Below are 15467 nucleotides of genomic sequence, written 5' to 3'. Positions count from 1 at the left end.
CTCTTGCTTTCTGGCATCATCTGAGTGGGCCCCTGAACTCTGAGGCCTACAGGGCTGGGCTCAGGCGCTCCTCCCATCAGTAGGCAGCCTGGCCACCTATTCTCTCACTACTGGATTGATCTGAGCTCTTGGACAGTTTCAAGTCAAGATTCCTTTCCACGATTAGACAAAGATAGGCGCTCTGGGTCAGATTCAGACCTTTGTGGTTTCTGTGAGGGGGAAAAAAATGCTTTTTGATGGTAAGACCTAGATGAGATGGTTCTCAGTGTAGGCTTTCGCGCCTATCAGGTAGTTCTTTGTGCGAGGATTTTCCTTTTTCTTCAGCCACCTCTTCCCAGTCCTGGTGTTGTGAAGAGTTTCTGTTCTTCTGAAGTAGCTAATGTGTTCCTCAGATTCTAGAATCAGGTCGACTCTGGATTTGCTCCTTTCTGAAGCAACGAGGAGGGGTTGTAAAGGTGGGTAGGTGGGGGATGAAGGGAGCAATAGCAGGCAGAGTCTTCTAAACATTTTTTTAATCTGGTCAACTGAACTAGGAAATTTAGGGAAAAACTAAAGGGAACTGATTTGTGTGCATTAAGAAGAAGCTATTACAAATGATGTAGTCAGGAAATTCCCAAGAAGTTCAGGATAAAATAGTGGAGAGGAAACTGCATTGGAGCAAGTTAACCGAGCAGCTTTGTAATCCTGTATAATTCACCTTGTCTGAATGCTACTGACTATGGTGGTTGGATGACTTATGTGCCTCTTTGGAATTCTAAGGTTTGACACACGCGAGGCAGATAATGAGACTTAAAAATAACTGTGATCACTTTTATTAATGTGGAGAGTTTGTCACAATTTTCTCTGCTACTTTGTCTGTTCTTTGAGGAGAAAAAAGATAAGGAATGGGGAGGGAAAAGCAGAGGATGGATTCTCAAGCACTAGGACTGAAGACAAGTGGCATTTGCTCAGGATGAGAGACAACAGCTCAAGGCCCTGTGTCTGGAGCTTGACACAGAGATGGGACTGAGTAGAGGACAGAGGGCTTGGGAAGCCCAAGATGTCAGAATAAGGGAATTTCGGCTGTGCACAGTGGCTCATGCCTGTAATCCCAGCACTTTGCCCAGATGGGTGGATCACTTTAGGTCAGGTGTTCAAGACTATCCTGGCCAACGTGGTGAAACCCCTTCTCTACCAAAAATATAAAAAATTAGCTGGATGTGATGGCATGTGCCTATAATCCTAGCTACTCTGGGGGCTCAGGCACGAGAATTACTTGAACCCGGGAGGCAGAGGTTGCAGTGAGCCAAGAACAGTGCCTGGGTGACAGAACGAGACTCCGTCTCCAAAAAAAAGAAAACTCCAAAAGATTTTTTTTTCTTTTGAAACGAGCTGGAGTTTCGTTCTTGTTGTTTAGGCTGAAGTGCAATTGTGTGATCTCGGCTCACTGCAACTTCTGCCTCCCAGGTTCAAGTGATTCTCCTGCCTCAGCCTCCTGAATAGCTGGGATTACAGGTGCATGCCACCACACCCGGGTATTTTTTATATTTTTGGTAGAGATCGGGTTTCACCATGTTAGTCAGGCTGGTCTTGAACTCCTGACCTCAGGTGATCCATCCGCCTCGGCCTCCCAAAGTGCTGGGCTTACAAGCACGAGCCACCGTGCCAAGCCAGAGAATTTTTATGGGCCTAGAAGAGTAAGAAGATTCTGGGAGTTCAGGGCATTAGAGCATAATGGAAGACAGGAGATTGTAATAGGAATTCCTACAGGCTCACTATTTGGACTCCATTAAACATCAGAAAGAAATGTGTACAAAGCTGTGCAGTTATTGGGATATTACACCAATGATAATGGATTTGGAGCAGTTAATGATATGCTCAAGATCGCACGGAAAGTGTTGAACCCAGGTTTGCTTGACAGCAGGCTTGAGCTCTTAACACTGTGTTCCGAGAACAAAACAATTAATAAGGTTGTCATACCTGTCTATCTATATTGACACACACACACACACACACACACACACACACACACACAGAGAGAGAGAGAGAGAGAGGGAGAGAGAGAGCTTTGAGAATAGAAAATATACTTTGTTTTCAAATGCCCATGAAACATCAAAAAAGTTGACCATATTGATCAAAAAGCAAAGCTCAGTACATGTTTTGAAATGTTGATCTATTATGGCAGGATTTTCTGACCATAGTACAATACAATTGAAATAAATAACAAAAGATGGAAGACAGAAATACTTTAACTTCTTGGAAAAAATTCTTCTCGTTTACTCTGAAATATGGAGGGAATTTCAACTCTGTGATTAAGAATGTATTGAAAACAGTGATAGTGGGAATATTATGAGCAAAATCTGTGATATATCAAGTATAACTCAAGGAAAATTCCTGGTCTTAAACATTTTCATTACTTAAGTGAAGAAGATTAAACATTAATTTCCTATTCATTTATCTTCAAACGACTTGCTAAAAAAAGATTAGAATAAAAGGAGGTGAGAATTTTAAAATGATGAGGAGAAAATACAATAAGTTAGAAACTTGTATAAAATTGATAAAAAAATTAAGTTCTTGTGTGTGTGTCTGGCAGGGGTAGGAAGGGTAGAAATACATATAGAAAACAAAATCAATAAAATAAACAGTAAGCCAGATCAAGTTTAAAAAGAGAAAAGAAATCTATAAAAGTTTAGGAATGATACATGGAAAGTAGCCATAATGCAGTGGAAGTTAAAATAATTGTAGAGAGCCATTTGTGTAACTATGTCAATGATTTTTAAAATCTAGATAAAATGGATTTAAGAAAATGAATTTACCAACTTAGACTCAAGTAGAGATTGGTAGTGTAATCATCAGCTGGCCTCCCGTGGAGGGTTTAAATCAGGCTGCTCTTGAGCTGGGAAGCTGGCTTTTAGTGGCAGGTATCTGGTGCTTCTCTTCATCATTTCCAGGTTCAATGGGCAGGACAGCTCCCTTTCTTGATGGTCATATTCTAGAACAGTCTCTTTGATAGATGCTGGGCCCTGTGTAAACCCCCATGAGGTGATGAGTATGGGGCAAACTACCCTTTGCTTTATAGCCTGGTTGCTTCACAAGACCATGTGAGCATGTAAGAGATTACCAGATTTTATTATACATTTGGGGTAACTAAAGGGATTTCCAATTTTGAAAAGAAAAATTTTAAACTATATGCTAATATGACTTCTCCCATACTCCAAGAGACAGCACTAAGCAGTTAAAAATAATTTTTTTGTTTCTTGAGACAGAGTCTCACTCTGTCGCCCAAGCCTGAGTGCAGTGGCATCATCTCAGCTCACCACAACCTCTGCCTCCCAGGTGCCTCAGCCTCCTGAGTAGCTGGGACTACAGGCATGTGCCACCAAGTCTGGCTAATTTTTTTGTATTTTTATTAGAGATGGGGTTTTGCTACATTGACCAGGCTGGTCTTGAACTCCTGACCTTAAGTGATCTACCTACCTTGGACTCCCAAAGTACTGGGATTACAGGCATGAGCCACCACGAAGTTAAGCACTTTATGGGGGTCCCCTCACTGAGTGTTACCAGTTCTAATCCCACTCCTCTTTCCACTCTACTGGGTGACTCCTACCTATCTTCTGAGAAATGGCAACTTCATTCATAAGAGTTGTTCTTGCCTTAGGATCCCTCCCTATACCCTGACAATGTTTCTTCAGCACTGCATTCCTCAAGTCTAAGTTATTCATTCTAGAATAATGCCACAGACACTCCTAATAGGATAGTTCACAGTGGCCTTGGCACTCCAAGTTTTGCAGAGCAGCTCAGGGTAGGCAAACTTAAGTCTGTTCCCATTCAAGTTCAAGTTCTCCTTATCAGGTGACTTGCAGACTCTCCTCCTTAGTCTTCCAAGTGTCTAGCTGGTAACTCTTTACTTGGATGTTCACATAAACATCCCAAGGACAAATATTAATTCTCAGAGATGATGCAGTCTAAACTCACCAGGAGGCAGGTATTTCCTTGACTCCTACATTTGCAAGGTTGCCGCTCTGTGGTAGAGTTATGACTGTACATTTGTGGCAGGACAGGGTTCTTAGTCCTCCTCCTATTTTTGCTTGCTTTGTATCAGCATTGTTGGTAGGGCCTTTTCGCATAATGAAACCTCAAATTTATGCTGTACGAGACATTCGATATTAGCAAGAGATTTATCTGTTGTTTAGATTCTAAGAATCTGCAAGGCCTAACCATAAGGCACAAATAACTGTGGATTCTTTCTTGTGGGCTCAGCATTGAGCAAGGGACAAGTTACTTTTTGTCATCGGCTCATAAGAAAGGTGGTGTCACTGGCTGTGACATTGAAGGGCCTTGACAGGCTGCAGGCTCAGGCTTGGGGGTGAAAGTGGGGTAGATACAGAGATAGGAGTATATGTATATTAGGGAACACATAGCAAAGGAAAGAGTAATGTAGAACAGAAAAAGGAAGGCCTCCCAGGCACCCATCTCTGTTTGCACGGAAAGGACAAACCACAAGTTAACCTTCAGAGAGCTTTCGTTTCTCTCCTTTATCCTTCATTTCAGGTTCTGCCCCCTTGAGTCCTGCCAGAATATGAAATAAGACTGTTCCTGAGTTAAATATCATAATGACTTGTCTTCTACTCACACAATGTTCTTTTCTAAGTGAAAAATTACTGCTTTTTAGAGCTCAGACGACGCACCACTCCCCTCTCCCCAGTGTATGTGTGAGTTTTCCAATAAGTAGGACTCTGAAAACTCCTAGTTTGTGACTAAAAAACCACATTCTTTCTTTTTTTTTTTTCTTTTGTGAGATGGAATCTTGCTCTGTTGCCCAGGTTGGAGTACAGTGGCGTGATCTTGGCTCACTGCAGCTTCCGCCTCCCAGGTTCAGGCGATTCTCCCACCTCAGCCTCCCGAATAGCTGGGATTACAGGCGTGTGCCACATGCCTGGCTAATTTTTGTATTTTTAAAATTTAAGGTGAGGTTTTGCCATGTTGGTCAGGCTGGTGTCGAACTTCTGACCTCAAGTGATCCACTCGCCTCAGCCTCCCAAAGTGCTGGGATTACAGGTGTGGCCAGTCACGGTGCCCCCACATGGAATGTGTGGCCCACACTGTAGTCACGGTGGCCCACATTCTTTATTTAAAAGCTATTCTTATGTAAATTACTGAATTACCAAAAATCATCATTCAACAAAAATAAAAATATGAGGTTTCTGTTGATTAAAATATGCTTCTACTTACTTTTTGTATGTAATGTTTTTTCACGTAGATTAGGCAGTCAGAGCCATGACCAGTGTCTTTAGCTCAGAATTCGGAGAGCCTCAACACTAGTAACTGTATTCATTAATAATCTGATATTGGGGATACTGGCTGTCTAACAAAATTAGGTCATTTAATAGTGTGATCCTCTTTCTGAAACTGACAGTTTTCCTTCCTGGTTAAGTTGTCATCTCTTGGCACAGTCTCAGTTAAACTACTCTAATTATTTCACAAATGCCTTCACATTTCAAACTGAGATATCTTCCAGAGACTTTTCTATACGTTTTATATATTTCTACACAAACCTTTACAATGTGTCTTATACGCAGTATGATTTATCATCCATAACAAAGAATATTAAATCAGTGCTGCAACACTGAACCAAAGCGATCTCACCGAAAGTGCTCACTTAGTAGATTACGGTCAGCACTCCCTGCGCACGCCCTCCCTGTTGCCTGCAGAGAGCAACTTTAGGGCTTGCTTAAAAAACTAAAGGCAGATGGACAGAGAAATGACTTGGAAAACATTTGGATTTTCTTTCATTTTTGTTTTTCAGCTTTATACACACTTTAATATAATATCACTAAAATATTTTTTAAATAGAAAAATAATCATCTTAATCTTACTACCCAAAGGCAAATTAGTTTCATATTTTTCACACTACCTTCTAGTTTTTGATCATATGTATTTTTTTTACATATTTTCAGCATAGTGAACCTATATTTTTGTGGTATGTAATTATATGAATTATATGTTTGTTTTTTCACTTGATACTATATTATACATGTTTTTGCTTTTACATTTTTTTCTTTTTTTAAAACCTTTTGCATTGTCATGGTCTTTGATAATATTAGTATACCACAATATGTGTAGTAATTTAGTTGCCATGTGATCTAGCATTGCTCAGGATAATTATTAGCCACTGGCAAATACAATGCAAATACAACTTAATACACATAATACAATTAATGTGATATAATAATTTTCTGTAATTGTAGTAATTCAGAGCTGTGATTATGTTTAACTTGGTAACAAGATTACTTTATCTGCCACATCTGTCATCTGTACTTCAAGACTATTGTTCACTCTGGAGCTGCCCTGAGTGACAGACAGCCTGAGGCTAGATGGGCAGGGGCACCAGAAGTCAGACTGCCTGGGTGTGAAGCCTGGCTTTACCCCTTACTATCTGTTTGAGCTTAGAGTGAGTGAACACTGTTTGAGGTCTTTGCATCTCAGTTACCTCCTGTGTAAAATGGCTATCACCAGTAATATCTACTTTACAGAATTGTTACAGGATCACAAGGTATAACACTTGTAAAGCACTAAGAAATGTGAGCTATCACCGTTAGCAACATCTGCAATTTGGAGCATCTGTTTTGTGATTTATTTGTGGTTATGGTGAAAGGGACTTGCAGATCTGTAGTTGTGTGAAAATGGAGGAGTACTTTCAGTGAATCAGTGCATTTTGTCTGATCTAACCTTGTAAGTTTTAATACTCACTTAACTAAGTTCTTTTAAGAATGTGTCTTACAGTATTCTCTATGGAACAAAAACATTTGAAGTGGTTCGTAGTGTTTCTCACTGTGTGTCTTATATAGGTCATTTAAATTCTATTTTAAGTTAGACTAAAACAAATGTGTTCTTACATAATAATGGGAATCATAATAGCACCTGACTCACAGGGAATAATGGGAATCATAATAGCACCTGACTCACAGGGCTGTTTTGAGGATTTAAATTAGTTAATATTCATACAGTAGAATAGGTCATAAATATAGTAAATACTATGGAAGTATTTGCTAATAAAATAAAGTGAAACCATTCCAATGTTGTGGTGAAACTCTTTTTAGTTTGCATGATATAATTAGGAATTTTATTCATGTGGAAGTTATATGGAGGAATTTAATTTTGTTTAATTATATGGAGATTTTTGTCATTTCTAATTTTTAGCTTTTACAGATAATGCTGCCAATGGGCATCTTCATGCATTCATCTATTTGCTTTTCTTCTTTTAAAATACTTTCTTTAGGATAAAACCTTGGAGTGCGTTTGCTGGAGAAGTTTAGTGAAGAAGTCAGTTAGTTCTGACAGCAAAGATGTCCAGGAAGTGGGTAGGAAGGAATCAAGCTGGGCTTTAGCAAGGTCAGGAGAGCTGGGAGGCTCTCTCACAAACTTGAGAGCTCAGTGGATTTGGGTATTTGCAGGCAGCAAAAACAGGGTGGTGTGGGGCAACAGGCAATGGCTGGAATTCAGTCAGATGACATTTAGGTCCATTTATCCTTCTCTGTTGAAATGCAAGCTTGTTTTGTCCCTGTGGGTCTCCGTTTCTTCTAAAGCCTTTCCCAGTATAAGGGTCTATGAGTTCTTTCTTTCTTTTTTTTTTTTGAGACGGAGTTTCGCTCTTGTTACCCAGGCTGGAGTGCAATGGCGCGATCTCGGCTCACCGCAACCTCCGCCTCCTGGGTTCAGGCAATTCTCCTGCCTCAGCCTCCTGAGTAGCTGGGATTACAGGCACGCGCCACCATGCCCAGCTAATTTTTTGTATTTTTAGTAGAGACGGGGTTTCACCATGTTGACCGGGATGGTCTCGATCTCTTGACCTCGTGATCCACCCGCCTCGGCCTCCCAAAGTGCTGGGATTACATATTTCTTAAATATTAAATACCTTCTAAATGTCTAAAATAAAACTCAGTACTAGAGATGCAACAATGAGGAAAAAATAGCATCTTCCCTTAGACACACAAGACAATTTTAAGGTAACTTTAAAAAGTGTGATAAACTCAAGTGATAAACAAATACAGAAAGCTGTAGAGGCGGTGGGAGCTCACTCGCCCCAGGCTTGAGAGGTGGGCCTGGTGGAGGGGAAGGAAGTTTTTCTGGAGGAGGTAATGGTTGGGCTTAGCCTTCAAGGAGGCCCAGGAATTAACCAGGCAATGGGGAGAGTGACGAGCGCGCAGGGCAGAGGAAATGGCGTGGCCAGCACACAGTGGGATCGTCAGGGTGCTTCAGAGGACCGGCAGTTCTTTGTCCTTGGGGAATCAAAAGCAAGGCAGGTGGCCCGAGATGTGGCTGGAGAGGCAGCCAAGGTCTTTGTGCGTCACTTTTAAGTGTTTGGGTTTTCGACAGACCGTTTTACCAAGAGTGGCTTTGGAAATGTACCAGCTTCCACTCGAGGCCAAGAATCTGTCCTGATTTCCCCGCACCTTGACAGTGCTTTCCGTGCGTGACTCAGAGCACCTTGTTTTTGAGGGTGACCACTAGCTGTCGCTATTGAACAGGCCTAGCTCCCCACGGCTCAATGCCAAACGTGGGCCCCAGCAGTCGGGAGGTGTTACCGGATGCTGGAGTCCAGCCCCTCCCCTAGGTCAGTTCAGGTCCCTAAGCGGTGACTCACTGGTAGGCACGCTGGTGTGCCGGTGGCCGCCCTGGGGTAGCACCTGCTGTGCACTGGGCAAGGAGATTGTGTGAAGCGTGCTACACCACCACATGCAGCCACGGGGTGGCGCTGCCACGCTGACGGATCAAAGGGATGCCAGCGAAGAGGGAGCCCCGGAGGCACACCACCCTGCGGTCCCCGGGCAGCCAGTCGCTCAGCAGAGAGATGCTCGAACACTGCCATTTCTTGTGTTCCTTGGGCCTCAGCCCCTCATGGTTAGGGGTCTTTTGGGCCAGTCCCCAGTTTCCACCCTCTGATTCCAGGTTATGCAGTGTACCGATGTGTCCTCCCCTAGGGCTTTTGTTTCCTGTCATCCTTCCCAGAAGGCCTCCTCAACTCAGCCAGTGTTCATCTGGTACTTTTCCATTTTTAAATAATTGATTTTTTTGATATACCCTCATACATAACATAATGATTATAATACTGCATGTTTACTGTATCTTTTCTATGCTTAGATATGTTTAGATACACAAATATTTACCACCGTGTTACAATTGCCTGTAGCATTCAGTACAGTGACATGCTGCACAGGTTTATAGCCTGGGAGCGGTAGGCACACCATCCGGCCTAGGCGTGTAGTAGGCTCTACCAGCTAGGTGTGTGTAAATACGCTCGATGATGTTGGAACAGTGATGAAATCACCTGTGACGCATTTCTCAGGACTTATCCCTGTTGTTAAGCCATGCATGACTGTACAGTTACATGGTGAAATAATTGCCACGGTCAAGCAAGTTAACATATTCGTCATCTCACATAGTTACCTTTTTAGATTGTGGTAAAAGTATGTAAAATCTACTCTGTTATTTCCAGTATATGATGCAATACTATTAACTATAGTCCTGGCGATGTTTCAGGAGTTAAAGGTATGCCATTCTGGCGTAGTGACTATTTAAGTTAAAGGCACTTGAAAAACAGTAAGTGCAGGAAGATCACTCTGAACTTTGAGCTATTTCTTAAAAGCAAATGACATTCTCATGGGAAAGACATCCTCCCCCTACTAGGAAAAAAAAGGAACAGTCTTATCATCAGGGATGAGAAGCTGAGGCCAAGAGAAATCTGTACAAATAAACCTCACTAAACTAACCCTTAACTTCCTAGTTGCAACTCTACGCAATTAAATGCCCCAGCCCCAGCCACCTGCCGTGTCACATTTCACAGTGTGCAATTCTTTGTCAAATTCAGCATACCGAATTTACAGCTGACTCTAACTGCTTCTTCGGGTCTTTATTATTTTTTTATGAGGTTCTCCTGTGCCACGTAAAATTTCTATTAAATAAATTTGTTTGCTTGTCTTCTGTTAATCTGCCTTATGCCAGTTTAATTCTTGGGCTCAGCCAGGACCCTCTGAGACTGAAGGTGGAATTTTGCCGCCCCTGTACCATACAGTAGATCTCTAGGCTCATTTATTTTACGTAACTGAGACTTTGTATCCTTTGACCTTTGGCTCCTCCTCATCCCTCTACCCCAGCCACCTTTCTGCTCTCTGTTTCTATATATTCAAGTTTTTCTTTTTTTTTTTAAGTGAGATAATGCAATATTTTTCTTTCTGTATCTGACTTACGGGAGCTTGCCTTAAGCCAAGGGAAGGTTTGTCCCATAACTCAGGTCCCAAAGGACTAGTTAAAGGCACAACATATGCTGACTTCTTTCTCTAATAAAACTTTAGAGCCATGGTCTCCAAAAGTGATGTGCAGGAGAACTACTAGGAGGGGCAGAAAGTATTGGCATTTCTATTAATTTAATTTAATTTTTAAAACATTTTATTTTACCTAATATGCACACATAGTTATGTAGTTTTAATTAGTGAAATGTTCATGTTTTAGGTTCCAAGAACTTGGCCAACCTTGAGCTCTAGAGAGAAGCGAAATTCACTGTCTGGCTCTAGAAAGGCGAATTTGGTAGAAGAGGGATCTCATTCATGCAGTTTCTTCCCCTCGGGTAGTTTTCCGTGTATGGAAAAGAACGGAGCTTAAAATTGTTCTGTGATGGTAATTCCACTTAAGAACTTAGGAGACTATCATTTCCTCAAATTAATAGGCCAGTTTCTTGATTGAAGAATTATACTTTTAATTTTCCTGGCTGCCTTCCTAGGAACAAATAGATATTTTTAGTACAGCCAACTTTTATTGTTTCATCACCTCTAAGTTAAAACATATTTGCATTATAATAGTTCACAGTGTTTCACAGTAAAATAGTGTGTCATTTTCTACCATAAAGGAGGCAGACTCTAAAACAAAACAAAGCATGCTTTTAGAAACCATTCAAGCTTTCAGCAGCATCAGCACAGTAAGAGCAGCCGCATAGAACCATAAATATATCTGTCAACACTTGGAGCCTACTAATAACAGGTATATATTAGCTAGATATATGATAACTGCAGGGGAGTGCTCAAAAGAGGTAGGCCTTATGCTTGGGAGGTATAGCTATCTTTCACAACGAGAATCAGCTGGTCCTGTTTTGTCCCATTGTTTATGGTGCATTTGTGTCTTCTCCTCGAAGAGGCCAGAGCCTGGTTCACAGGCCACACTGAGAGCAGGCTGTGCCCTGACCTGCTCATTCCCACTTTTGACATCAGTCTGGCAGTGAACATACCTGTAGATAGTGTTGTGAAAAGTATAGTGGAAGTCTCTGTTCCAGTGGTCATAGACAATGGGATTGACAACTAAAAATTTGCATGTGACAGGAGAATGGTCATCTTCCTTGCCCACTTGGGCATCTCTTTAGCCTGAGCTGGCTGAAGAAGAGTGATGACAGTCCATGGTGCACACTGGTAGTGAGCACAGAGCAAACATCCCCACCGTCATAGCCAGCAACTTGGCCGTGTGGCTCTGCCGTTGGAGGGTGGTCCTTGAGTGGTCCATCAGCTCCGTGTACTAAAGCTGCCTGCAGGTCACTGTGAAGATCTCAATGGAGATCAGCCACGTTATGAGCAGTGGGGGCAGGACATACCCCCCAAAACTGAAATATACCATGTAACTCATGGGGACCACATTCTAAAAGAGACACTTCACAAGGTAGCAGCTTTCATTCGTGGTTCCATCCTAGGCCTCCATGCAGTTGTTAGAGACACTGTCTTTACTGTTATACTCCAGGAATGGGGTCAGTCCAATGTCAAAGGCAGGGACCCAGAGGACAGCAATAACTCCTCCTGCTCGGGTCCCAGTGACTAAATTTTTATGCCTGAGCCAGCTGTGGCTGGCCAGGTACCTGTTGATGGCCACGGCCAGGAGGCTGAAGATGGAGCTCTGTGTGAGCACGAGCATGAAGCAGGTGAGGAAGAGGCGGTTGTGGAAGTCAGTGCAGAACTCATGCTGATGGTGATGGCAAGGGGGAAGGCGAACAGCCCCACGGCCACGTCAGGAACACCAGGGAGCAGTTGGAGGATGTCTGCAGTGCACTTGGCGTGCCAGCCCTAACACCATGAACAGGTGCGCCCTGCACCTCCAGCAGCATGGCCTGGCCAGCCAGGCTCCAGGCCTCATCTACTGGGCCCATGGCCCATCTACCAGGGCCTCATCTACCACAAGCCTCACGTGGGGCAGCTGTGTGTGCCCACACTACGCCTCTGCCAGCCACATCTCTCTATTTTTCGCTTGTCCTTTCAGGATTTCAATTTCTGCATATGTTTTATGTTAGCAAATATTATATGCATATATTAAGTAAATAGTAACTATCTGTTAGAAGCACACATGCTTAATCATTTTTCTTCCATCTTGGGGATCTTTTGAGTTCCCCGAGTGTAATCATGTTTTAATAATGAAATATGTGATCAAAAGCTTTGGAGAACGCTGCTCTAGGGTCTTTGATCCAATCCTTTGAAGTTTGCCATGGACTGTGCTCTGGGATGGGTCTCACATGCTGGGCCAGAATGGTCCAGCCGAGGAGAAGGGTCCTGTCAATGTGGAGGACAGTAGCAGAGAAGCTCTGGAGAGGGACTTGGTGGTGAGGGGGGACTTAACTGTCCTTGAGAAGGAGATCTCTGGAAGAGCAGCAGGGATGTCTGTCCCCTGTGCCAATGAATGCTCCTCCTCTGAGCTCCCTCCTATTGATATCTAGGCCTTTTCATGACATTCCTTACTGAAGAAAGGGATCACAATTCCTCAAAGGGTTAGATGTGAGAGGCCTAGGATTTCCTCCAGTGTGGGCAGAGCTGTGCCAAAGCAGGACGTTGCAAATGGTCAGTGTGAGTGGATGCTGTCAGCATGGTTAGGAGGCTGACATCTTAGGACCTGTGTCCTTCAGCTCTCCCTGCTTCTCTGGTGATTTAAACTTATGACAAACACTATTGGTTGCCGAATAGAACCACAGTATTGTTTGGCATAGCCACGTGTCCAGTTGAAAGCTCCATTTCTCAGCGTCCCCTGAAGGGAAGAGTGGCCACGTGCCATGACTGTGGTTCATGAGATGTAAGCTGCAGTCTTTGGATGGGGCTTCCCAGTGTGCTCATTATCAGGGGTCAGAGTCAGCTGGGTGCATCCTCCACCCTTCACCTTCCTCCTTCTCTTGCTGGAAACACTGAGTGATGCGGAGGGTGGAGCCACTGTCTTGTGACCACCCAGCAACAAGGAGGAGCATGGAGAGCTGAGTGGAAACAGACAAAGAGCCCAGGTCCCTGCAGGCCGTGGTCAGCTCCACCCAGACTTTTTGTTAGGAGAGGAAAATAAACCTCTGCCTGATTCAGCCACTGTCAGACAGTTGGGTTTTCTGTTACTCCCAGGGGAATGCAGTGCTAACAAACCTGAAAGTCATGACTGCAGGGCTTCCTGACACTTCGGTGGAGGCTGTTGACTTCATGCAGGATGCTGATGCCCTTAGAATGGAAGTGTGAGCATCCCATGTGTTCAGGAGGCCTTGCTGCATCTCCTTCCCTGGGAGTGGTATTGTGGAATGTGGATGTCTTGTTGCTGCTAGTCAGCTTGGCCCTGCTTACTGTCAGACAAAAAAAAAAAGCCAATTTGACTCATGTTATCAGAGTCTGATTTCAAGTCCTGGAGGAGGAGAGAGTGAACTGTCTCCTTAAGAGTAACGAATTCTGTCAGGAATGTGGAAAGTGAAAGTCATGAGGATGTGCTGGAGCCAGGAACAGGCTGAGAGAGCTGGGGTTGCCCGTCTCTTCCCAGTCCTCACGCAATGATGTCCTGTTGGTGACTCGCAGTTGGCCACACCGAGTCTACACCATAGATACAGGCAAATGCTACGAATCAGCAAATCAAGGCTTTGTTTCTTCTTTTTCTGAAGAGTTAGTTGTTAAACATTTACCGGCACAACCCTGGAAAAGACCAAAAGTTTAGTTTAATATTAACTCATAGATACTGGCTATTAGTTTCATATCATCTACTCCCCTATGCCATGAAGGAGTGAATAAGCCCTAAGTTAGCAGAATCAGAGAAAGGCTGCTTTATCCTGAATACAGGCAGAAACCTATGGTATCTTAGGGCCTAAGGAGAACTCTTTATTTTTATTTTTGTATTTTTTCCTTTTTTTTTTTTTCAGAACATTTGAGTTCAAAAGAGAACTCTTAAATGTTCAGACTGAAGCCAAAAACTAATTTTAACTTGACTTTGGCTATTAATTTGTCATCTGACCGTGTTTCTGTCTCCACAGTCATTTCCTCACCTCCTAATCAGCCCTCCCACCCATGTCCTCTTGACAACCTGCAGGGCCTTGGCTCCTGCAAACCTGACTTCTTGCTGTGCTTATGTCACCCTCAGAAGCTCCCGATTCTGGGTCTGGCACAGCAGTTTATCAATTGCATCTAGATACCTCGTGATCTTACATGGCTCACATGTATATGCCAGGCGCGCCCCTAGGTGCTGGGGACACACTGAACTAAACAGACAAAACTCCTGCCCTCATGAAACCAACATTCTAGCAGGGGGACTGTGGCGCAGATGGTACTTTCTAAAGATGGCCACAGCAATCTGTAGCCCATCCATCCCACACGCTGTTCCTAGAATGTGACAATGACACTCTTCCGTCAACAGGTGGGGTCCATATTCCCTTTCCTTGAAATGAGGTGCGTCTTCAGAACTGCTTTGACCAGACGTATGTGGTCAGTTCTAAGAGGCAATATAGCTTCTGCCGGGCTCTTTCTCTTGGGACACTTGCCTTTGGAGATCTCAGGTCCTACAAGCAGTCTGGCAAGCCTGAAGCTGCCACTCCAAGTGACCATGTGGAGAGAGAGACCGCCACTGTGCCCTCCTTGCCCCAGGTGCTGAAAGTGCCAGGCACCTAAGACGCCCTACTTGTTGTAGAGTCCAGCTGTTCATGTCTTCCCAGGGTAGGCACAATCACGCTTTTAGGTGATGCTAGCTCCTGATCTTTGAGCCACCCAGTCTTACCGAGTGGAGCAGAAATTAACTATCCCTGCTGAGCCTTGCTCAGACTACAGATTTGGGAGTGAAGCGAATGTCGTTTTATGTTTTAAGCCACTGAGTTTTGGGATGATTTGTTATGTCACCATAGTAACTGGGGCAAGGACAGATAAAAAAGATAAATGAGCAACAATATAGATAATAGTAATAAGGAGAAAAAAAAGCCAGGAAGGCAGACATAATATTTCAGGGTAGGGTGGGCATGGTGGCTCACGCCTGTAATCCCAGCATTTTGGGAAGTTGAGGCAGGTAGATTGCTTGACTTTAGGAGTTTGAGACCAATCTGGGCAACATGGCAAAAAAATACAAAAATTAGCTGGGTATGATGGCACATGCCTGTGGTCCCATGTCTCTGGAGGCTGAGGTGGGAAGATTGCTTGAACTCAGGAGGTAGAGGTTACAGTGAGCTGTGATTTCACCATGGCACT

At 43.5% G+C, this 15467-nt stretch overlaps 1 protein-coding gene and 1 pseudogene across 1 annotated transcript in view; one reads left to right on the top strand and one right to left on the bottom strand.

Annotated features, from left to right (window-relative positions):
- CUNH1orf74 (chromosome unknown C1orf74 homolog) overlaps positions 1-15467 on the top strand; it is a 65131-nt gene that overhangs the window by 29539 nt on the left and 20125 nt on the right. The window lies entirely within an intron of this gene.
- On the bottom strand, positions 11089-12160 carry LOC105721908 (adenosine receptor A2b-like; annotated as a pseudogene).

Source organism: Aotus nancymaae, unplaced genomic scaffold, assembly GCF_030222135.1.
Source record: "Aotus nancymaae isolate 86718 unplaced genomic scaffold, 86718_ANA_hifiasm-v0.15.2.pri h1tg000039l, whole genome shotgun sequence".
In the NCBI taxonomy this organism is placed as follows: domain Eukaryota; kingdom Metazoa; phylum Chordata; class Mammalia; order Primates; family Aotidae; genus Aotus; species Aotus nancymaae.
The sequence above is the reverse complement of the archived record's forward strand: the minus strand, read 5'-3'. Positions and strand labels throughout refer to the sequence as shown.